Source organism: Heterodontus francisci, chromosome 11 (assembly GCF_036365525.1).
Source record: "Heterodontus francisci isolate sHetFra1 chromosome 11, sHetFra1.hap1, whole genome shotgun sequence".
In the NCBI taxonomy this organism is placed as follows: Eukaryota; Metazoa; Chordata; class Chondrichthyes; order Heterodontiformes; family Heterodontidae; genus Heterodontus; species Heterodontus francisci.
Window position 1 is genome coordinate 78,577,559 of NC_090381.1, and position 24,393 is coordinate 78,601,951.

Genomic DNA, 24,393 nt, shown 5'->3' on the forward strand with positions numbered 1-24,393 from the left:
CCTGGAACTCACTGCCCACAAGGGTGGTGTAAGCAGAGATGATCAATGACTTCAAGAGGAAGCTGGATGGCCACCTGAGAGAAGTTGACTTGCAGGACTACAGAGATCGAGCTGGGGAGTGAGATTGACTGTATAGCTTCATTGGAGAGCCAGCATGGGCTGAATGGCCTCCTTCTTTGCCATAAATGACTGACTCCAAGATGAATTTACCTTTTGTTAGTAAATGAGGGAGGGGTGTTGTGAGGCTTCTGCTTTTTTTGAGATATTTTCTCCAGTTTTTGGAACCTGATCCTTTATGCCTTGTGCCATACCTGACTGTTCCAAAATAATCACCAAATATCACTCTAAAAATGGCTACCAAAAAGTAAGATTATCGTTTCCTAATTTTCCCTCCAGGTACCCTTCCTCCCCAAAATGGGAGGCTCCTTAATGTGGCACACCTGAAATCACTAATGAACTTTTAATGGAAAATTGTTGCTCCAAACCAGCACTCCAGTATCACCATTCAACCCTTTACATCCACCTGAACGGACAGACGACAGTCAGATTAACATCTAATCCAAACAAAAAAAAACCGCTTTGTCTGCATAGTATTCCTTCAGTTCTACACTTTTTTTTCATGGACGGTTTGAATTTATAACCTGACTCGAGAATGTGACCAACTGAGCCAAGCTGACACTTGTCGATGCGGTGACAACATAGTAGGATGAAGTGTCTTAATCATAGTCCTTACATACCTCATGGTCACCTTCATATTTGGGTCCAAATAGTAAATGCTACTGGGATATCCTATTATGGTTTAACACTGAGCCTGACCCCGTCATCATACAGTCTTGATACACTTTCTTACAACGGTTATTAGAAAACAATCCGTACCCAATCTTTTTCTCAATCCTAGTCAGGTACACTGAGAGTGTTTGTAATACCTACACGAGAGTCCTGATTGAAACCATGCATCTCAGAGGAGGGACTGAACCTGAATTTTCCTCATTTATTTAGTGCCTTAAACTGCAGAGCATCAATCCATTGACGAACCCTAACTTTCTCAATACTTAATGAAACCAAGTAATTAATTATTGACATAAAAATAAGATTCTGAAAATTCAACCAGCCAGATGGTCTCCTCGGAGTAAGGAGCGTCTTCTGACGCGCACAGAATATTACTTCCGCTGGGTTTTATTTGATAAGGTGTACCAACATGTAGGCTAGGCTGTTAGTGCCTTGGAGTCAGTGATTAGGGTTTACGCTGAAGGAGAGCTGCATTGTTACTTGACTAGTGTATTGCACAACACCAAAAGATCTTGTTCAAAGCAGAGCACGGTCCCGAATCGCTTTGTGTTTAGAGCACACCATTCGACCTTTGCTGGAAATTAAACTTCTGGATCCTAACTCTTCTAGGTAAGTGAAACACTTACTTCCACTTTTACAGAAATCGTGCTGCATTATGAAAGGAGTTGAATTCTTGTATAAAATCTTACATCGTGTGGTATTTACGACAGGCACATAATCCGAGACAAATGTGATACCAATCGAGTGACAATCCTTGTGTGTGCTCGTTGCTTTCGAAGTACTAATTACTGCAAAAAAAATGTAACTTGGACGTAAATTGGGATCCAAACGAAATAAAACGTTTTTAAGTCGGAACTTTTCAAGTTCCTACCCCAGCTCAGCGAGCATAGCCATGGGTGAATGAGAGAACTGATCAACATTGTACCGAGGTGAATTTTTGAGAGTTGTTTTAAGAAATTAAAGAACGATGGACTGGGTTTATTTAAAATGCAGTTTTTAAAAAAAATCGAAATCCAGTTGCTAAACATGCCCCATCCCCTAATAACTTTAGTGCCTGATTTACTTGTCACTTTCAGCACACACTATAAGATCAGTCGTGCCAACTTTCAATGCTGGAGAGTAGCAAACGGAAACTATAGGCATAGAACTACAAGTTTTAAATATTCTAAATACAATACCAGACTATCTCCTGCGATGATGTACAGGGGACTCCAGACCAAATGTTCTTTTTAGATGTGAATTTAAAGGTTGTAGGATGAGTGGACCAGAGCTCAATGATTTAGTTCAATCCCTATTTTAGAGTCAGGTGTTGTATAATAAAAATTACTTTTAATATGTATTCCTTATAGCTAAGTAGCAAAATTATAGCAAATTAAGTAGAGTATATTTTAATATTCTAGTATGTTAATCCATATTCTCACAATAACCAAATAAATTTTATAGACCAGTTAGCTTAACATCTGTAGTAGGAACAATAGTGGAATCCCTACCAAAGGAGAGACTAGGACAAGTGTCAGAATGGACTGCTAGCTAGTTTCAAGACAGAAAGCAGAGAGTGGGAGTTAAATGGGGTAGTTATTCAGAGTGGTGGGAAGTGGTGTTCCACAAGGATCAGTGCTGGGACCACAGCTGTTCACAATTTACATTAATGATTTGGACTTTGGAATCAAAAACATTTTCTAAATTTGTGGATGACCCCAAATTGGTTGGGAGGATGGGGATAGTCAATATTGAGAAGAACTGCAACAAGTTACAGGAGGACATTAATAAACTTGCAGAATGGGCAAATAATTAGCAAATGAAGTTCACCAGAGATTAAGGTGAGGTAGTACACTTTGGTAGAAAGAATAGGGAAGTTACTTATTACTTGGAAGGTGAGAGTCTAGGTGGAGTAAAAGAATGAAGTTCTGTCAGAGTGCAAATACACCATCAATAAAAGTTGTGCCAGAGGTTCGCAAAGCTTTTTTTAAAAAAAAAAGCAAACCAAGCACTAGGCTTTATTTCTAGAGGGATAGAATGGAAAATTAGGGAAGATATGCTAAATCTGTATTGAACCTTGGTTAGGTCACACTTAAGAGTTCTGCGTGCAGTTCTGATCGCCATATTATTAAAAGGATATAGAGGCACTGGAGAGGGTGCAGAGAAGATTTACAAGGATGATACCAGAAATATGTGGGCAGCACAGTGGTTAGCACCGCAGCCTCACAGCTACAGCGACTCGGGTTCAGTTCTGGGTACTGCCTGTGCGGAGTTTGCAAGTTCTCCCTGTGACTGCGTGAGTTTCCACCGGGTGCTCCGGTTTCCTCCCACAGCCAAAGATTTGTAGGTTGATGGGTAAATTGGCCATTGTAAATTGCCCCTAGTGTAGGTAGATGGCAGGAGAATGGTTGGGATGTGGTAGGGAATATGGGATTAATGTAGGATTAGTATAAATGGGTGGTTGTTGGTCGGCACAGACTCGGGCTGAAGGGCCTGTTTCAGTGCTGTATCTATAAATAAATATCTCTCAGGAAAGGATGAGCAAACTGAGTTTTTTTTTACTCGTTGGGGGAAAGAAAAGGCTGAGGGGGTGACCTATTAGAAGTCTTTAAAATTATTAAAGGCTTTGATGGACTAAATACAGAGAATGTTTCCACTTGTGTGGAAGAGCATAACTTCGGATCATTCGGGAGGCGGAGGGGATTATTGAGAGGAGTTATCGGGAGGCAGTTACACCTCAGGTAAGAGAAGAAGGTAGATGGGTTACCTTCAGGGGAAGGAGAGGGAACCAGCAGGCAGTGCAGGGATCCCCTGTGGCCGTTTCCCTCAACGACAGGTATACCGTTTTGGATACTGTTGGGGGAGACGACTTACCAGGGGTAGGCAATGGGATACAGGTCTCTGGCGCAGAGTCTGTTCCTGTTGCTCAGAAGGGAAGGGGTAAGAGGAGCAGAGCATTAGTCATTAGGGACTCCATAGTTAGGGGGAACAGATAGGAGGTTTTGTGGGAACGAGAGAGACTCACGTTTGGTGTGTTGCCTCCCAGGTGCCAGGGTACGTGATGTCTCGGATCGTGTTTTTGGGATCCTCAAGGGGGAGGGGGAGCACCCCCAAGTCGTGGTACACATAGGCACCAACGACACAGGTAGGAAGACAGATGGGGATTTAAGGCAGCAATTCAGGGAGCTAGGGTGGAAGCTTAGAGCGAGAACAAACAGAGTTGTTATCTCTGGGTTGTTGCCCGTGCCATGTGCTAGCGAAGTGAGGAATAGGGAGAGAGAGGAGTTGAACACGTGGCTGCAGGGATGGTGTAGGAGGGAGGGTTTTGGTTTCCTGGATAATTGGGGCTCTTTCTGGGGTAGGTGGGACCTCGACAAACAGGATGGTCTTCACCTGAACCAGAGGGGTACCAATATCCTGGGGGGGAGATTTGCTAGTGCTATTCGGGGGGGTTTAAACTAATTCAGCAGGGGGATGGGAACCTAAATTGTAGTTCCAGTGTGCAGGATGTTGAGAGTAGTGAGGTCAGGGATATGGTTACAAGGACACAAGAGGGCACTGGCAAGCAAGAGTTTGGTTTAAAATGTGTCTACTTCAACGCCAGGAGCATCCGGAATAAGGTGGGTGAGCTTGCAGCATGGGTTGGTACCTGGGAGCTCGATATTGTGGCCATTTCGGAGACATGGGTAGAGCAGGGACAGGAATGGATGTTGCGGGTTCCGGGATTTAGATGTTTCACTAAGAACAGAGAAGATGGTAAAAGAGGGGGGGGGTGTGGCATTGTTAATCAAGGAAAGTATTACAGCGGCAGAAAGGACGTTTGAGGACTCGTCTACTGAGGTAGTCTGGGCCGAGGTTAGAAACAGGAGAGGAGAGGTCACCCTGTTGGGAGTCTTCTATAGACCTCCAAATAGTTCCAGAGATGTAGAGGAAAGGATAGCAAAGATGATTCTTGACAGGAGCGAGAGTAACAGGGTAGTGGTTATGGGGGACTTTAACTTTCCAAATATTGACTGGAAATACTATAGTTCGAGTACTTTAGATGGGTCTGTTTTTGTCCAGTGTGTGCAGGAGGGTTTTCTGACACAGTATGTAGACAGGCCAACCAGGGGCGATGCCACATTGGATTTGGTACTGGGTAATGAACCCGGCCAGGTGTTAGATTTAGAAGTTGGTGAGCACTTTGGTGATAGTGATCACAATTCGGTTAGGTTTACCTTAGCGATGGGCAGGGACAGGCATATACAGCAGGGCAAGAATTATAGCTGGGGGAAAGGAAATTATGATGCGATTAGGCAAGATTTAGGATGCGTAGGATGGGGAAGGAAACTGCAGGGGATGGGCACAATCGAAATGTGGAGCTTATTCAAGGAGCAGCTACTGCGTGTCCTTGATAAGTATGTACCTGTCAGGCAGGGAGGAAGTTGTCGAGCGAGGGAGCCGTGGTTTACTAAAGAAGTTGAAGAGCTTGTCAAGAGGAAGAAGAAGGCTTATGTTAGGATGAGACGTGAAGGCTCAGTTAGGGCGCTTGAGAGTTACAAGCAAGCCAGGAAGGATCTAAAGGGAGAGATAAGAAGAGGAAGGAGAGGACACGAGAAGTCATTGGCGGATAGGATCAAAGAAAACCCTAAGGCTTTCTATAGGTATATCAGGAATAAAAGAATGACTAGAGATAGGTTAGGGCCAATCAAGGATAGTAGTGGGAAGTTGTGTGTGGAATTGGAGGAGATAGGGGAAGTGTTAAATGAATATTTTTCGTCAGTATTTACAGTGGAGAAAGAAAATGTTGTCGGGGAGAATACTGAGATACAGACTACTAGGCGAGATGGGATTGAGGTTCACAAGGAGGAGGTGTTAGCAATTTTGGAAAGTGTGAAAATAGATAAGTCCCCTGGGCCAGATGGGATTTATCCTAGGATTCTCTGGGAAGCCAGGGAGGAGACTGCAGAGCCTTTGTCCTCGATTTTTATGTCGTCATTGTCGACAGGAATTGTGCCGGAAGACTGGAGGATAGCAAATGTTGTCCCCTTGTTCAAGAAGGGGAGTAGAGACAGCCCTGGTAATTATAGACCTGTGAGCCTTACTTCGGTTGTGGGAAAAATGTTGGAAAAGGTTATAAGAGATAGGATTTATAATCATCTTGAAAAGAATAAGTTCATTAGCGATAGTCAGCACGGTTTTGTGAAGGGTAGGTCGTGCCTCACAAACCTTATTGAGATTTTTGACAAGGTGACCAAACAGGTGGATGAGGGTAAAGCCGTGGATGTGGTGTATATGGATTTCAGTAAGGCGTTTGATAAGGTTCCCCACGGTAGGCTATTGCAGAAAATACAGAAGTATGGGATTGAAGGTGAATTAGTGCTTTGGATCAGAAATTGGCTAGCTGAAAGAAGACAGAGGGTGGTGGTTGATGGTAAATGTTCATCCTGGAGTATAGTTTCTAGTGGTGTACCGCAAGGATCTGTTTTGGGGCCACTGCTGTTTGTCATTTTTATAAATGACCTGGAAGAGGGTGTAGAAGGGTGGGTTAGTAAATTTGCGGATGACACGTAGGTCGGTGGAGTTGTGGATAGTGCCGAAGGATGTTGTAGGTTACAGAGGGACATAGATAGGCTGCAGAGCTGGGCTGAGAGATGGCAAATGGAGTTTAATGCGGAAAAGTGTGAGGTGATTCACTTCGGAAGGAGTAACAGGATTGCAGAATACTGGGCTAATGGGAAGATTCTTGGTAGTGTAGATGAGCAGAGAGATCTTGGTGTCCAGGTACATAAATCCCTGAAAGTTGCCACCCAGGTTAATAGAGCTGTTAAGAAGGCATATGGTGTGTTAGCTTTTATTAGTAGGGGGATCGAGTTTAGGAGCCACGAGGTCATGCTGCAGCTGTACAGAACTCTGGTGCGGCCGCACCTGGAGTATTGCGTGCAGTTCTGGTCACCGCATTATAGGAAGGATGTGGAAGCTTTGGAAAAGGTGCAGAGGAGATTTACTAGGATGTTGCCTGGTATGGAGGGAAGGTCTTACGAGGAAAGGCTGAGGGACTTGAGGTTGTTTTCGTTCGAGAGAAGGAGGAGAAGAGGTGACTTAATAGAGACATATAAGATAATCAGAGGGTTGGACAGGGTGGATAGTGAGAGCCTTTTTCCTAGGATGGTGATGGCAAACACGAGGGGACATAGCTTTAAGTTGAGGGGTGATAGATATAGGACAGATGTCAGAGGTAGTTTCTTTACACAGAGAGTAGTAGGGGCGTGGAACGCCCTGCCTGCAACAGTAGTAGACTCGCCAACTTTAAGGGCATTTAAGTGGTCATTGGATAGACATATGGATGAAAATGGAATAGTGTAGGTCAGATGGTTTCACAGGTCGGCGCAACATCGAGGGCTGAAGGGCCTGTCCTGCGCTGTTATGTTCTATAGAGGTCATCAATATAAAATAGTCATCAAGAAATTCAATAGGGAATTCAGACGAAACCTCTTTACCCAAAGAATGATGAGCATGTGCAGCTCACTCCTCCCTCTCTTTCAATTCCTGCTGGCATTTCTCTCAATTCCTGCTGGGACCTCTGCTTCTACATCCCACCACCCCACATATGTTTGTGTTGTCCCCTAGCACCATTCCCAATTCTAAATTAAAAGTAATTTTCAGTAAGAGGGGAAATTAATCAACAGCTAGATGGCATAAATTTAAGATCTCACTAAAAGAACCAAGAGAAAGGTGAGTAGATTTTTTTTTTAACTGGAGTTTTTAGGACCTACCAAAGCAGAGACTTGGGAGTACAGGTTCATTTGTTTGTTGGTGTCATCTTCCCAGAAGGCTGACTGTCATGGATCTCCAGTTCTGTCTGTCCTATGCTGCCTTTACACATTCTGCATAGGCCAACTGCATCCAGTCCATTATATCTCTCTATTTTCTTCTCTGCTTCCCTCTCCTACATTTTCTATCTATCTTTCCTTTTAATAATTGTTCCTGTCTACCTTCTGCTCTAATGATGTGACTGAAGTATTGCATCTTTCTCTTTTTGCTATGCAGTTCTTCAGCCATTTCCAGAACTTCCTCATTAGTCTTTGCCTGTGTAGGATATGGAAACATCCTCCTATATGTCCACATCTCAAATGCATTCATCTGATCAATAGTCTCTTTGCCTTGGAGACATGGACAACAAACATATAACATAGGTGACAAAATGTAGCACCTCAGCATTCTTTTCATAACATTCAGGTTCAGTTTCTTTGTTAACACATCATTCTGCCAAAGCTGGTCTTGGCTATCTCAATTCTCCTTCAGCTCTTGCAATCGCATCTCCCATCGTCTGTGATAATCTGTAATTATGTCTGTGTAAATGCATTGGAGGTGGTTCAGAGGAAGTTTACCAAATTTATACCGGGAATGAGCAGGTTGTCTTATGAGGAAAGATTGGACAGATTGTGCTTGTTTTCACTGAAGTTTAGAAGAGCGAGGGGAGACTTGATTGAAGTCGACAGATCCTGAACAGCCTTGAGAAGGTGGATTTGGAAAGGATGTTTCCTCTTGTGGGTGAATCCAGAACTAGGGGGCACGGTTTTAAAATTAGGGGTCGCCCTTTTAGGACAGAGATGAGAATTTATTTCTTTGAGGGTCATGAGACTTTGGAACTCACTGCCTCAGAAGGTGCTGGAGACGGTGTCATGGAATATTTTTAAAGCGGAGGTAGATAGCTTCTTTAATAAAAGCAAAATACTGCGGATGCTGGAAATCTGAAATGAAAACAAGAAATGCTGGAACCACTCAGCAGGTCTGGCAGCATCTGTGAAAAGAGAAGCAGAGTTAACGTTTCGGGTCCGAAGAAGGGTCACTGACCCGAAACGTTAACTCTGCTTCTCTTTTCACAGATGCTGCCAGACCTGCTGAGTGGTTCCAGCATTTCTTGTAGATAGCTTCTTGTTAGGCAAAGGTATCAAGGGGTTTTGGGGGTAGGTGGGAGTGTGGAATTCGATTAGCCATGATCTTATTGAATGGAGGAACAGGCTCGAGGGGCAGATTGGCCTACTTCTCCTAATTCGTATGTTCATATGCCCAAGGTATATAAACATTTTCACATGTTCCAGGACTTCTCCATTTTGCTTCAGTTTTCACGTTTGGGGTTAGGTCTCTGCTTATCACCATTGTCTTGGTTTTCTTCACATTCGTTCTTAATCCATGTTCCTCACTCTTGCTTTCATTTGTTCACAATTTCCAGTAGGGCCTCTTCTGACTCTGCAATTAGTGCAGTGTCATCTGTATATCTCAAGTATTGACATTCAATCCACCAATGTTGCAACTTGGTAGATCTTCTATGTCTCTGAAGATAGCTTCAGTGTACAGATTGAACAGTTTTAGGGAGATGAAACATTTCTGGTGCACTCCTGTTTTGATTGGGTCGATAAGGCTGTAATTTTTTTTAAAACTAACAGACTTTTAAGTTTATCATGAGGTATAGAATATTGTTACGACCAGGTGGGAGGGGTCTAGGGGTTCCCTCTTAGCCTTCACCTGGTCTTACCGTAACAGGATTTTATTTTAAACACACCGTTTTTTTAGTTCCCCCTGCGTGAATCCTCGTTCACTGCTTTCCAATTGTAAGGCAAAGAAACCAGCCAAACAGGTTTTCTTAGGTTTAAAGAAGAAAAGTTGAAATTTATTAAACTTAAACTCTAATTTAGTTAATGCCTGCGGTTACACGACACACCCACACTAGCATGCATACATGAGACATACGAGCAGAAGAAATAAAGTGGAAACGTTTGAGGCAATTTCTGAAGATGGTTTTTGGTTACTGTTTTTCGAGCTCACTGTAGATTCCTTGATTGCAGGTGGGTCTTGCTTTTCATTGGGGCCCAGTTTTCTTCTTGAACCTTGTTCAATATAGGAGACTTTTCACTCTTGAAGTTCACATCTTCAGTGGATTTGGAGTTCCGTGAGAAAGAGATGGGAGCAGGCAGGAGAGGTCTTCTTCATCCAGGAACAATCTGTCTCTCTGTCGCTGTCGAATTCAAAAAAACTCAGGTTGCCCAGCAGGTTAGTCATGTGACTAGCTGGTTTGACCACGTCTGCTTGTGGATTTGGCCATCTTAGCAGTCATCCTGGAATGTGAGCTTCCTCACCTTCAATGTCTGGTGATGAAAGTCCATTGTGGGTTGAATGTATCAGGGAATGATCCTTTGTCTCCACAAGCTCTGTCTGTTAGTATGTAAATGTTTCTTTTCCAGCCACTGCTGATCTGTTTAACAAGTCATTTCCTGGCTCCAGCAACAGTTTAAAATCAATGTTCATATGACAAAATTAATATGCCTCATTCTTGGCAGGTGGGGGTCTGCATGACCATATAAAATCCATGAAGCAATGCTAAGCCCATGTAGAGCACTGTGTGCAGCACTGGGCTCCACACCATAGGAAGAATATTGAAAGTTTTAGAGAGGGTATGATACAGATTCACTAGGCTGCTGCCTGGTATGAGGAAATATAAAATACAATGAAAGACTTGGGAAAAACTAGGGCTTTTTTCATTAGTACTACAGACCCAGCAGAGATGGCAGCATAGTGGTATACAGTTGGGAGGGAGTTGCCCTTGGAGTCCTCAACATCGACTCTGGACCCCATGAAGTCTCATGGCATCAGGTCAAACATGGGCAAGGAAATCTCCTGCTGATTACCACCTACTGCCCTCCCTCAGCTGATGAATCAGTACTCCTCCTTGTTGATCACCACTTGGAGGAAGCACTGATAGTAGCAAGGGTGCAGAATGTGCTCTGGATGGGGGACTTTAATGTCCATCACCAAGAGGGGCTCGGTAGCACCACTACTGACCGAGTCCTAAAGGACATAGCTGCTAGACTGAGTATGTGGCAGGTGGTGAGGGAATCAACCAGAGGGAGAAACATACTTGACTTTGTCCTCACCGCTCTGCCTGCCACAGATGCATCTGTCCACGACAGTATTGGTAGGAGTGACTACCGCACAGTCCTTGTGGAGACTAAGTCCTGCCTTCACATTGAGGATACTCTACATCGTGTTGTGTGGCACTACCACCGTGCTAAATGGGATAGATTTCAAACAATGCAAAACTGGGCATCCATGCGGCGCTGTGGGCCATCAGCAGCACCAGAATAGTACTCGACCACAATCTGTAACCTCATGGCCTGGCATATTCCCCACACTACTGTTGCCATCAAGCCAGGAGACCAACCCTGGTTCAATGAAGAGTGCAGGAGGGCATGCCAGGAACAGCACCAGGCATACCTCAAAATGAGGTGTCAACCTGGTGAAGCTACAACACAGGAGTACTTGCGTGCCAAACTGTGTAAGCAGCATGCGATAGACCGAGCTAAGCGATGCCCTAACCAACGGATCAGATCTAAGCTCTGCAGTCCTGCCACATCCAGCTGTGAATGGTGGTGGACAATTAAACGACTAACTGGAGAAACAAGAAATGCTGGAAATACTCAGCAGGTCTGGCAGCATCTGTGGAGAGATAAGCAGAGTTAACGTTTCAGGTCAGTGACAGTTCTGAAGAAGGGTCACTGTCCTGAAAAGTTAACTCTGCTTCTCTCTCCACAGATGCTGCCAGACCTGCTGAGTATTTCCAGCATTTCTTGTTTTTATTTCATATTTCCAGCATCCGCAGTATTTTGCTTTTAACTAACTGGAGGAGGTGGCTCCACAAATGTCCCATCCTCAATAATGGGGGAGCCCAACAAATCAGTGTGAAAGATAAGGCTGAAGCATTTGCAATAATCTTCAGCCAGATGTGCCGAGTTGATGATCCATCTCAGCCTCCTCCTGAACTCCCCAGCATCTCAGATGCCAGACTTCAGCCAATTTGATTCACTCTGCGTGATATCAAGAAACGACCAAAGGCACTGGATACTGCAAAGGTTATGGGCCCTGACGATATTCTGGCAGCAGTACTGAAGACCTGTGCTCCAGAACTTGCTGCGCCCCTAGCCAAGTTGTTCCAGTACAGCTACAACACTGGCATCTATCCGGCAATGTGGAGAATTGGTCTTAAGGTCAAAAGTGGGGATGTTCGCTGATTGTGCAATGTTTGGCACCATTCTTGATGCCTCAGATACTGAAGCAATCTGTGTAGAAATGCAGCAAGACCTGGACAATATCCAGGCTTGGGCTGATAAGTGGCAAGTAACATTCGCGCCACACAAGTGCCAGGCAACGGCCATCTCTGACAAGAGTGAATCTAACCATTTCCCCTTGACATTCAATGGTATTACGATCGCTGAATCCCCCACTAATCCTAGGGGTTACCATTGACCAGAAACTGAACTGGAATAGCCATATAAATACCGTGGCTACAAGGGCAGGTCAGAGGCTAGGAATCCTGTGGCGAGTAACTCACCTGACTCCCCAAAGCCTGTCCACCATCTACAAGGCACAAGTCAGGAGTGTGATGGAATACTCTTCACTTGCCTGGATGGATGCAGCTCCAACAACACTCAAGAAGCTCGACACCTTCCAGGACAAAGCAGATCGCTTGATTGGCACCCCATCTACAAACATTCACTCCTTCCACACCGACGCACAGTGGCAACAGTGTGTACCGTCTTTAAGATGCACAGTTGCCACGCGTCAAGGCTCCTTAGACAGCACCTACCAAACCCGTGACCCCTACCAACTAGAAGGACAAGGGCAGCAAATGCATGGGAACACCACCTCCTGCAATTCTTCTCCAAGTCTCACACCATCCTGACTTGGAACTATATCGCTGTTCCTTCACTCGCTTGGTCAAAATCCTGGGACTCTCTTCCTAAAGTTTGTGGGTGTACCTATCTCACTTGGACTGCAGTGGTTCAAGAAGGCAGCTCACCACCACCTTCTCGAGGGCAATTAGGGATGGGCAATAAATGCTGGCCTAGCCAGGGATGCCCACATCCCATGAATTAATAAAAAAAAAAAGTTACAGGATGATATGGAAGTGTTTAAAATTGTGAAAGGGCAGAATAGGATATATAGAAACAAATTGTTTCCCAATGGAGGGATCAGAACAAGGGAATGTAACTACAAGTTTAAATGATTGAGATTTTGAACAAAGAGCAAGAAAAATGTGTTTACACAGTGTGACGATGTGGATTTGCCTTCCTAGTGGTTGCTATCGAAACTGTCAACATTCCAGATTAGATTATATTGATGAATGGAATTGTTTTATTTTTATTCTTTTCTTGGGATGTGGGTGTTGCTGGCTAAGCCAGCATTTATTGTCCATCACTAATTGTCCTTGAAGGTTATGGATGAAGGAATATGAGAGCAGGATGAAAAATATGGTTGGAACTACTTGCTCACATGGAGGCTAAATGCCAATACAGACTGATATAGTTTCTATGTGATAACTTCTATGTATTTAAGTGGCTTTGTAATGTAGAAGGAAACTCTGGTGTTGTGGAGTCTGTTCTCCTTGTATTTGGTCTGCAGAAGAGCAGCACACAACTGAACATGCATAATGACTTGAAAGTAACAATTTGCAACTTGATGCTCTGGCCCATGGTTGTGGAAGGTATGTGGTATTGTCTGGTGAGAGAAACAAACTATTGACCTGCCAAGGTGGTCTAAGCAATATAGCATACTGACTACCCTCCTATGCCTTCAGAGATAACACATTGTTGTCTGACTGATTCTGACATCTGGAGCAACGTTGAATTCTATGAATCTTTGCTAGTATTGCTGATGTTCAGATCTCGTGTAATCGGTTCCAACCTGAAAATAAACTTGTTGGGATTCACTAAGACTGGTGATGAGGTAGATATGTTTTGTAAATTTAATCTACCGACAACAAGTTGACCTGCCATTTGTGCTATAAGGTAAGTATAGACATAGCAAGAATGTTTTCTGTTTAAATAACAACCTTGTTTGAATGGGAATCAAAATTTCAGGTGTAATTTATTTGAAGTATGACTAAGCTTTTTTTTCCACATTTAGACACAAAAGATGCTTTTTATATTGTGCTAATGGTATAAAGCAATTGAAAAGGTGCAGCATCAAGTCACTTGGATATTCTCAGGCATGCGGGTTGCAGTTATGAGGAAAGGCTTGATGATAATTTGGAGCATTTTTCATTAGGACTAAGAAAGTTGAGGGGTGGCCGAATAAATCTTTTTTATAATGTTGAAGAATTGCATGATAGGGTAACTAACTATCTATGGACAGAATTTTTACATTAATTGGTGAAACCAATTTAAGGTAATTACTCAGCAGTGAGAAATATTTTGTGTGTTTAGAATGTGGAATTCTCTACAACAAACACAATCCATAGAGTATTTTAGAAGAGAATCAGATAATTGCTTGATAAAGAGGAACACTTCAGGGTAGAGAGCAAGCTGTGGAGCGGAATTGGACTCTGCTCATTGAGAATTGCAGTGTACCCTTGCTGGGCAAAATTGGGTCTTCTATCAGGCCTGTGCTGATGGGGTTTTAAGTAGTCATTTGCAACCTGAAAAAATAAACTTGTCAGGATTCACTGGCAGTCGGGAAAACATTTTTTATGAGGTTCTCCTGATTGTAGGTACAGTCCCCTCCATTAATACTATCCATGCTTTTGGGCAGCCACTTGCATATATCTGGGAATAGTTGTAACCATTGGCAAGTATAATAGGCTGTGCTTCCAAGGCTAAGGTTGGAGACCTATAACAATTTTGGTGTTCAGTCTCCGCTCCGGTAGCTGCTTGAGCAGCAGAACCAATATTGAGTGACAAAATGCCATTCTCATAGAATCATAGAAATTTACAGCATGGAAGGAGGCCATTTGGCCCATCATTTCGGCACTGGCCAACTAGTAGCCCATCCAGCTGAATCCCACTTTCCAGCACTTGGTCTGTAGCTTTGTAGTTTACGGCATTTCACGTGCATCTCCAAGTACTTTTTTAAATGTTGATGGTTTCTGCCTGTACCATCCTTTCATGCAGTGAGTTCTAGATCTTCACCCCCTCTGGGTGAAAGAATTGCCCCTCAAATCCCCTCTAAACCTCCTACTTACCCTAAATCTATGCCCTCCTGGTTATGGAACTCTCAACCAAGGGTAATGGAGTGGATGGCAAGGCCCTATTAAGACCCCTCGTAACTTTATACCCTTCAATTAGGTTTCCCCTCACTATCCACTATTCAAATTTTTCCTCATAATTAAAATTCTCCAATACAGGCAACATCCTCGTAAATCTCCTCTACCCTCCCAGTAGCCTAACTAGTGTTTTATACAATTCTAGCATAACCTCCCTGCTCTTGGCCTCTACTAATAAAGAAAAGTATCCCGTATGCCTTCTTGATCACTTTATCCACCTGCCCAGCCATATTCAGGGATCTGTGGACATGCACTCCAAGGTCTCTCTGTTCTTCTACACTTAGCATCCTACCATCTATTGCGTATTCCCTTGTTAGCTGTCCCCAAATGCATTACCTCACACTTCTCCAGATTGGAATATCTTTGCCACCTGACTAGTTCATTGATATCTTCCTGTAGTCTACAGCTTTCTTTATTATCAACCTTCTCTTCTTCTTTGGCCTCCTTATCTCGAGAGACAATGGATAAGCGCCTGGAGGCGGTCAGTGGTTTGTGAAGCAGCGCCTGGAGTGGCTATAAAGGCCAATTCTAGAGTGACAGGCTCTTCCACAGGTGCTGCAGAGAAATTTGTTTGTCGGGGCTGTTACACAGTTGGCTCTCTGCTTGTGCCTCTGTCTTTTTTCCTGCCAACTATTAAGTCTCTTCGACTCGCCACACTTTAGCCCCGTCTTTATGACTGCCCGCCAGCTCTGGCGAACGCTAGCAACTGACTCCCACGACTTGTGATCAATGTCACAGGATTTCATGTCGCGTTTGCAGACGTCTTTAAAGCGGAGACATGGACGGCCGATGGGTCTGATACCAGTGGCGAGCTCGCTGTACAATGTGTCTTTGGGGATCCTGCCATCTTCCATGCGGCTCACACGGCCAAGTCATCTCAAGCGCCGCTGACTCAGTAGTGTGTATAAGCTGGGGATGTTGGCCGCCTCGAGGACTTCTGCGTTGGAGATACGGTCCTGCCACCTGATGCCAAGTATTCTCCGGAGGCAGCGAAGATGGAATGAATTGAGACGTCGCTCTTGGCTGACATACGTTGTCCAGGCCTCGCTGCCATAGAGCAAGGTACTGAGGACACAGGCCTGATACACTCTGACCTTTGTGTTCCGTGTCAGTGCGCCATTTTCCCACACTCTCTTGGCCAGTCTGGACATAGCAGTGGAAGCCTTTCCCATGTGCTTGTTGATTTCTGCATCTAGAGACAGGTTACTGGTGATAGTTGAGCCTAGGTAGGTGAACTCTTGAACCACTTCCAGAGCGTGGTCGCCAATATTGATGGATGGAGCATCTCTGACGTCCTGCCCCATGATGTTCGTTTTCTTGAGGCTGATGGTTAGGCCAAATTCATTGCAGGCAGCCGCAGTCCTGTCGATGAGTCTCTGCAGACACTCTACAGTGTGAGATGTTAATGCAGCATCATCAGCAAAGAGGAGTTCCCTGATGTGGACTTTCCGTACTTTGGTCTTCGCTCTGAGACGGGCAAGGTTGAACAACCTGCCACCAGATCCTGTGTGGAGGAAAATACCTTCTTCTGAAGACTTGAACGCATGTGAGAGCAGCAGGGAGAAGAAGATTCCAAACAGTGTAGGTGCCAGAACACAGCCCTGTTTCACGCCACTCAGGATTGGAAAGGGGTCTGATGAGGTGTCGCTATGCTGAATTGTGCCTTTCATATTGTCATGGAATGAGGTGATGATACTTAGTAGCTTTGGTGGGCATCCAATCTTTTCTAGTAGTCTGAAGAGACCACACAGCCAATTATTATATTGTATGCAAACTTCTTAATTATACCACTGCAATTCAGACCAAATTATCAAAATATACCACAAAAATCAAGGAGCCTAATACTGAGCCCTACGGAACCCCACTGGAAACAGCCTTCCAGTCACAAAACGCACATCTATCATTACCTTTTTGCTTCCTGCATTTTTGCCAGTTTTGGATCCAACTTGCCACTTTGCCTTGGATCCCATGGGATTTTACTTTTGTGACCAGTTTGCCATGTGAGACCTTATCAAAAGCCTTGCTAAGATCCATATAAATTACATCAAATGCACTACTCTTGTCAATCCTCCTTGTTCTCTCCTCAAAACAAAATTCAATCGTGTTAGTCAGACTCAACTTTCCCTTTAAATCTGTGCTGATTGTCTTTCTAAGTGAAGAATTATCCTGTCCCTCAGAATTTTTTCCAGTAATTTTCCCTCTCCTGAGGTTAGGCTGACAGGCCTGTAATTACTAAGTCTATCCCTTTCTCCCTTTTTAAACAATGATACAACATTAGCTGTCCTCCAGTCCTCTGGCGCCAAGCCTGTATCCAGAGAAGATTGGAAAAGGATGGTCAAAGCCTCCACTATTTCTTCTCTTGCTTCCCTTAACAGTCTAGGATACATTTTCATCCGGACTTGGATTTATCTACTTTCAAAGATCTTAAACCACTTTTATACTTACCCTTCTCACTGTGTTATCTAATATTTCATAGTTCTCCTTCCTGATTGCAATGTCCCTTTTGCAAAAACAGAGGCAATGTATTCAGTAAGAAATATACCCATGTCCTCTGTCTCCACACACAGGTTACCGTTATGCTCCCTAATAGACCCTGCTCTCTCTTTAGTTATCCTCTTGCTCTTTATTTATTTATTTATAAGAAGTCTTTGGGTTTTCTTTTGAATTTACTTGCCAATTTTTTTAATTACTTCTCTTTGCTTTCCTAATTTCCGTTTAAAGTCATTCCAACACTATTTATACTCCTAGGTTTTGAGCCCTCAGTATCTGTCATAAGCTTTCCTTTTTTCTTTACCCTCTCCTTTAAGCCCCTTGACATCCAGGGGACTCTAGTTTTGTTAATCACTCCCTTTTTTTCTTTCAGGGAACATACTTGCTCTGAATCCTCGCTATATTTCTTGAGTGCCTCCCACTGATCTGGCACTGATTTTACCTGCTACTTAGGAAATGGGAGGAGGAGCAGGCCACCTGGCTTCTTGAACCCACCCCATTATTCAACTAGATATTCCTCCTCATCTCATCTCAATCCTAAATGGTTTACCTCCTATTCTGAGACTCTGCCCATGGTTCTAGATCCCCCCCCACCCAGGGAAAATTATCTTTCTGCATCCACCCTGTCGAGCCCTGTAAGAATGTTGTATGCTTCAATGAGATCGTCTCTCATTCTTAAACTCTAGAGAATACAAGCCCAGCCTCCTCAATCTCTCCTCCCTAGACAATCCTGTCATCCCAGGGATTCATCTGATGAACCTTTTGGTGCACTCCCTCTATGGCAAGTATATCCTTCCTTTAAGTGAGGTGACCAAAACTGTACATAATACTCCACAGAATCAGACTCACCAAGCCTCTTTATAATTGTAGCAAGACTTCTTTACTCCTGTACTCAAATCTTCTTGCGATAAAGGCCAACATACCATTTTGCCTTTCTAATCGCTTGCTGCACCTGCATGTTAACTTTCAGTGACTTATTAACTTTTGAACATCAACACTTCCCAATCTCTCTCTCCATTTAAGAAATACTCTGCATTTCTGTTTTTCCTACCAAAGTTGATAACTTCACATTTTTCCATATTATACTCCATCTGCTATGTTCTTGCCCACTTGCTTAGACTGTCTAAATCCCCTTGAAGCCTCTTTGCACCCTCCTCACCACTCATTCCCTCCTAGTTTTATGTCATCAGCAAACTCGGAAATATTACATTTGGTCCCCACATCCAAATCATTATTATAGATTGTGAAGAGCTGGTACCCCACTAGTCACAGCCTGCCAACCTGAGAATGACCTGTTTAATCCTACTCTATTTTTTGCCTATCAACCAATTCTCAATCCATGCTGGTATATTACCCCCCCAGTCCCATGTGCTCTAATTTTGCTTATTAACCTCCTGCTGGGACCTTTTAATGAAAGCCTTCTGAAAATCTAAATACACCACATTCACTGGTTCCCCGTTATCTATTCTACTAGTTATATCCTCAAAAAAAACTCCAGCAGATTTATCAAACGTGATTTCCCCTTTCCAAGTTGACTCTGCACCATCCTACCATTTTTTTTTTCTAAGCGTCCAATTATCGCATCCTTTTATAATTCCCTACTACTAATGTCAGGCTAAAATAGTGGGGTTACATTTGCCACCTTCCAATCTGCAAGAACCGTTCCAGAATCTGTAGAATTTTGAAAGATAACCACCAACTCATCTGTTGTCTCTACAGCCACCTTTTTAGCACTCTAGAATGTAGATCATCAGGTCCAGGGAGGTGATTTATCAACTTTAAATCCCATTAATTTCTCCATAACATTTTTTTTTAACTAATTGCTTTCAGTTCCTCATTCTTGCTAGTCCCTTGGTTCTCTAATATTCTTGGGAGGTTTTTAATGTCTTCCTCTGTGAAGACAGACACAAAGTATTTTAGTTTATCATTTCCTAATTTCCCCATTATAAAATCTTAAGTCTCTGCCTGTAGTGGGCCCACATTTGTCTTTACTAATCTTTTTCTTTTTACATACTATAGAAGCTTTTACAGTTTTTTTTTTATGTTTCTCACTAGTTTACATTCATATTCTATTTTCTCCTTTTAACAGTTTCTTGGTCCTCTACATCCTAAAATGCTCCCAATTCTCAGGCTTGCTACTTTTTTGGCAACTTTATAAGCCTCTTCCTTTGATCTAATACAATCTTTAACTTCTCTTGTCAACTATGGTTGGATCACTTTTCCTGTTGGGTTTTTGTGCCTTAAAGGAATGTAAGTTTGTTGTAAACCACGTATTAATTATTTAAATGCTAGCCATTACCTGTCTACCTTTTTAATGTAATTTCCCAATCTACCACAACCAACTTGCCCCTCATACCTTTTGTAGTTTCCTTTTTGTTTAGATTTAAGACCCTAGTTTTGGATTGAACTGCATCACTTTCAAACTTAATGTAAAATTCTATCATTATGGACGCTCTTCCCCAGAGACACCTTTTACAAAAAGATTATTAATGAGCCATTTCTCATTGCACAATACTAGATCTAAAATAGCCTGTTCTCTAGTTGGTTCTAGAAAACTATCTCGTACATATTCCAAGAATTCATCGTCCACAGCATTAGTGCTAATTAGGTTTACCCTGTCTCGATGTAAATTGAAGTCCCCCATGCTTACTGTATTACCCTTGTTACATGCCCATCTAATTTTATTGATTTTATACTGTGCCCTACATTACCACTACTGTTTGGCCTATAAATAACTCCTACCAATGATTCATCTGGAATCTTGAAGCTGAACTTTGTTTTTTTAAGAAAGGAAGGTCTCCAGAAGATTTGACCTGAGAGTAAACAGTTACTGGAAGGCACCTGTTTTCAAAGAACCCAGCAGGGATTGTTTTGGCTCGAGAAATGGTTGCAGAGGAGTTTAGTTTAGAGATACAGCACTGAAACAGGCCCATCGAGTCTGTGCCGACCATCAACCACCCATTTTATACTAATCCTACACTAATTCCATATTCCTACCACATCCCCACCTGTCCCTATATTTCCCTACCACCTACCTACACTAGGGGCAATTCATAATGGCCAATTTACCTATCAACCTGCAAGTCTTTGGCATGTGGGAGGAAACCGGAGCACCCGGAGGAAACCCACGCAGACACGGAGAACTTGCAAACTCCACACAGGCAGTACCCAGAATTGAACCCGGGTCGCTGGAGCTGTGAGGCTGCAGTGCTCGCCACTGTGCCACCCCCTAAGTGATCAGCCAAGATTTATATATGTAACAGGACTTGCTTGTGGAAAAGTTTTAGTTTCATTTTTAACTGTTAAAAATGCCAGTTGGTGTTTCGCCTGAAACAGAAGAAGTGGCTTATTGACCTGTCAGGAGATGGCCAGCCATCTTTCTCTTGAAAGAAGTCCTGGATCAAGAGATTCCTATTTTCTTCTGTATTTGAAGAAAGCCTGCACGATTAAAGAACTTGCATGTAAATGTGTGCAACTGAAACCCTTGTTGCTGCCTCCCTGCTGTAAGACATAGTTGGAGCCTTCTGTAGCTGCATTCTTAGAAGCCTACCCAAGCTGATCATCAACATCGTCTAGAAAGAACTGTTCTAGGAAGATCCCATTGACAGCTGCCTATTTGCCAAAATGAAGGAATTCCTTCCATACCTTCTTTCCAGCCTGTTTTTTTTTTAATTCTTTCTATTTCTTTGTAATAGCTGTTAACAAAAATCCCTTTATTTTTTCCTGATTAACTGGTTAAGTGTGTGTGCACACGTGAGGACTAGAATAAATAAGGTGTTTTAAAATTTCAATTTGTGTGTATGTTTACTTCCTTATTGGTTAAAGCTTGGTTTATAATCAGATAATTATGTTTATTAAAGAAACCTGGTTGGTGTGCTTTTATTCTGGGGAACAATAGTCAATCTGACAGTTTCGGTAAGTGGGAAAAAGTAAATATATGTTGTGGGACTGAAGTAACCATGCATTCCTCCTACCTCAGTCATAACATGTTTCTTAGCTCCACCCAAACCGATTCTACATCTTGATCTTCCGATCTAAGATCCCCTCTCTCTCTAATGTACTGATCTCATCCTTTTATTAACAGCACTATCCCACCTCCATTTTTTCTTTTTGCCTACCTTTCCTAAACATCAAATCCCCTTGGACATTCAGTTCCCAGCCTTGGTCTCCCTGCAGCCACGTCTTCATAATGGCAATTAGATTATACGTGTTTACTTCCTTTGGTGCCATCAATTCATCTACCTTGTTGTGAATGTTGTGTGCATTCAGATGGTGCCTTTAATTCTGTCATTAATTTCACAACCTCTAGCCTTATCTGCTGGTACGCTGTTAAGTTTGTATGTTTTGTTCCTTCCTGCCACACACTATCAATTCCCTTATTGCTACCTTGCTGTCTTGTCCTCTCTAATTTATTACATCTTCCCTCACTTGATCCATTCACTTTGCCTAAATCCCATTTCAGCTTGGTAAAATTAGCTTTTCCCCAATTGAGAAATTTTATTCCTGGTCTATCATCTTTGTCCTTTTCCATAACTACCCTAAATTTAACTGAATTATCACTTTCACCAACTTGTACCCCTTCCACACTGCCCAGCTTCATTCCCTAAAACTAAGATCAAAACCACCACCACCTCCTGTTGGACATGTCAAGTACTGGCCTAAAGTTCTCTTGAATGCAAGATCTTATTGAATGGTGGAGCAGGCTTGAGGGGCCAAATGGCCTTCTCCTGCTCCAATTTCTTGTGTTTTTACATTCCGAATGCATTTTAAGAATTCTGCTCTCTCCTGTGCCTTTCACACTAACTCTATCCCAGTTAATATTGGGGTGGTTGAAATCCCCTCCCTTGCTGCCCATTATTGCTGTCGTGTTGTTTTGTACTTCTGAGATTTGCCTACACATTTGCTCTTCTATGACTGTGTTGTTTATTTGGGGGTGGGTTTATATATTACACTCCTAGTTGTGTGATTGCCCCTGTTTTGTTCAGTTCAACCCAAATGGCCTCATTTGGTGAATCTTCTACCATATCGTTGTCTTTATATTGCAACCCTCCCCCCACTCCTTTTTCATCCCCCTCTCTATCTTGTTTGAAAACCCTGTACCCACAAATGTTGGCTCTGCCATTCCTGCCCTTTCAGCCATGTCTCAGTAATTGCTATAATATCATACTCCCATGTGTCATCTGCCTTAATCCCTAGACTTCTTGCATTGATGTATATCACCATTTAGCATTGCCAAATTCCCTTATTGTCTATTTCCTAGCCTTTGTCCTCTGCCTTCCAAACATGCTCACTAGTTTTCTTCTTTCCCTTCTAAATCTGCTCTAAGGTTTCCATCCCCCCTACCAAGTTAGTTTAAACCTTCCGCAATAGCAATAGCAAAACCCCCTGCGAGGATATTGGTCCCAGCCCTGTTGAGGTGCGTCCCATCTCCTCCAGAAGCGGTCCCAATGCCTTCGCGGTCTAAAGCACTCTCTCCAGCCATGTATTCATCAGTTCTATCTTCCTATTTCTGTACTCACTAGCACATGGCACCTGGAGTAACCAGGAGATTTTCTTAGAATTGACAATACCAAAATGTTGGTGACCCGGTTGAGTGTTTGGCAGTTTGTGCTGTTATTTTTCAAAAGTCAAACTCGACTGTCCTATAGCAATGGTTCCCAAAGTGTGGTCTGTGCACCACTGGTCCACAATGCAAGTCGCTGATGCACAACACCACGGCCGAGGCCATATGAAAGAACAGGCCAGAACCTCCTCCCCACCACTTGTGTGACATCACACAACCAGACTGGCTGGCGCATGCATGGCACAAGTTGTCATAAGCAATGTAGCTTTATAAGCAAGATGTATGTCATTTGTTGGGTTTTTTTGTTTGTTTTTATTTAGATGTGATATAAGTATTAGTTTTTTGGAAGAAGATTGTGATTATTTTATAACCTGTTAGAATGTTTCAAATAAACATCTGTTGCAGTATTAATGTTTACAATATGAAAATGTCTTTTTTTGCATCTGGCATGAATTAATGTCCTTTTTTTATACACAAATTTATTACATTTAGTAAGAAAGCAAAATATTTATAGTTTCCATAAATTCCATTAATTCTGTTTAATTTATTTGCGGTGGCAAGTGAAAGCAGGCAGTGTAGGACTGGTAGGTGGTCCATGGATCTAAATGATCCACGGATGAAAAAAAACTTGAGAATGACTGTCCTGTAGAATTGCTAGTCTCAGCTGTATGGCTGTAGAAAGGTGCTAATCAGGGGCTAGATGGTTCTTGTAGCAAGGAATGATCGAAGAGTAATTTGAGTTCCCATTGTATCTACTGGTGACCAATTCAGAATATTATTGCCAAAAAACCCCAAGCATTACACCTATCCAGGCTCTTAGCCATAGTTGGTGCTGGTCTTGAGATAGCAGGAGAGAAAAATAGTGTATATTTTCAGATGAACCAATCATATTCTGGATTGCGCATTGACTTATTTGTAGTGTTCCCGAAATATATACTAAGACATTAATATTACGACAACTGAGATTCTCTTGTGTTAAAGTCTGTGATGCAGGCAAACATTTCCTTAATGAAAATTGAATGAAGGAACCTGATCATACGATGACTGGGTGATATCAGATATTGGTGACCCCATTCTGGAATTGTCTCGACTTAATTTGTGATTGATTGGAGCTGGAAAACTAATAATTCTTGGGTGTTATTTACCATACTTTAAGATACCTTAAGGGCACGTTTGAAGGTTCTTATTGCCGTCTTAAATTTCAGAGTACCTTCTTACAGTTTAGAGGAACAATAGGTCTAATCCTAGATGTGTGCAGGTGTGTTATTGTTACAATGTATTGTTTGCTACAGTGATAAGTATTAGCTATTCTGACAATGTCTTATTCATTATTTCAGTTACAGAACTTTCTAATTATAGTTTTGATTCCATGTGATGTTTTGGAGCTATTCTAACCAAGACTTTGAACAATCACTTCTACAATCATATCACTGTCTTGAGATGCCAATTGTTTTTTTTCTCAAATCCTTCAATCCAATTCAGTGTTGGTGTTAAT

General features: G+C 42.7%; 1 protein-coding gene across 2 annotated transcripts in view; it reads left to right on the plus strand.

Annotated features, from left to right (window-relative positions):
* Positions 1 to 1,199: 1,199 nt before the first annotated feature.
* b3gnt7 (UDP-GlcNAc:betaGal beta-1,3-N-acetylglucosaminyltransferase 7) overlaps positions 1,200 to 24,393 on the plus strand; it is a 31,650-nt gene continuing 8,456 nt past the window's right edge. For both annotated transcript variants that reach the window (XM_068041492.1, XM_068041491.1), the window contains exon 1: positions 1,200 to 1,398. The gene's annotated coding sequence lies outside the window, so the exon portion shown is untranslated. The remainder of the gene's footprint in view (positions 1,399 to 24,393) is intronic.